General features: G+C 38.4%; 1 protein-coding gene across 2 annotated transcripts in view; it reads right to left on the reverse strand.

Annotated features, from left to right (window-relative positions):
• LOC106883599 (uncharacterized) overlaps positions 1–1,280 on the reverse strand; it is a 44,795-nt gene that overhangs the window by 23,038 nt on the left and 20,477 nt on the right. The window lies entirely within an intron of this gene.

Here is a 1,280-nt window from a genome sequence, read left to right on the forward strand (position 1 = left end):
TGGCTAGAAACTGAGAATAATAAAACCCGAATCCTCCATTCACACTATGCAAAACCTATGGCCTCCAAATACCTGATCCACCGGAACTCGGCTATTGCGGACAATGCCAAATTCAATATATTGATGGCAGACCTCGTCAGAGTAATGCGAAATGTGTCCTGCATGTGCAACCCTACAGAGTTAAAGAGACATGTACAGCATTTCGTTCACCGCATGCAGTTCTCAGGTTACAGCCATAAAGAAAGGATCAGAGTATACAAAGGAGCTATGAAGAAATTTGAAACCATCAAACGTAACGATAGGAATGGGATTTGCCCACTCTATAGAAGCAAATCATGGAACACCATTGAAAGGATTAAGAAGAAAATAGGAAAGGCAAACTCATGGTATGATAGCCACAAATACCAGAGCGTCATGTTCATCGACACCACCCCTAGAGGCGAACTGGCATACCGCTTTAGAAGGGCCCTAGACAAACTTAAGCTAAGAATTAAAGTTGTTGAAAGGCTAGGCAACCCTATCAAATCCCTTATCAGTAGAACATACCCTTTTAGTAGAACCCCCTGCACTGATAGGAACTGTACTGTATGTAGATTTAGCCGACAAACTGTAAAACCAGAAATGTGGTCTATAGTATAAAATGTACAGAAGGACGATGCAGTAACAAGACAATGACGTATGTAGGAGAAACAGCACAGAGCATAGGAGAGCGGGTAAATGAACATTGGAGTGAACTTAAGGAAGAGAAGAGCTCATTAGTTCTGTACCAGCAGGCTGAGCAAGAACACGGAGGCTCACTCAACAACATAGAAATTAAAATCTTGTCCACACATAGCACAGACGCAGCACTTAGACAAATTACAGAAGCTACACACATAATAGAAGATAAACCTAGCCTGAATAGGAAACTGGAATGGAACACTAACACACACTCCTAACAAACCACAACATATGACAATAAATTCCCCATAAACCAATAACAATATGAACAAAATATAATACAATACATAGATAAACAAATGGAATTAAATACTACATATGTTAACAAAACAAAATTAAATACAAAAAAAAGTAGGTATAAACACATGAACAAATAAATAAATGAAAACAAAAATAAATGAACATGTATTAAAAGAGGATATAGATAATACAGGCACTCCCCATACACACACATGCACTTACAAAACATAGACACACATAGAGGGATACGCATGCGTAGACACATACAATAGGAATACAAAATACAAAATGGCTGATCATTAGCAAGGTGGGACACACAT

The sequence above is a fragment of the Octopus bimaculoides genome, chromosome 23 (assembly GCF_001194135.2).
Source record: "Octopus bimaculoides isolate UCB-OBI-ISO-001 chromosome 23, ASM119413v2, whole genome shotgun sequence".
In the NCBI taxonomy this organism is placed as follows: Eukaryota; Metazoa; Mollusca; class Cephalopoda; order Octopoda; family Octopodidae; genus Octopus; species Octopus bimaculoides.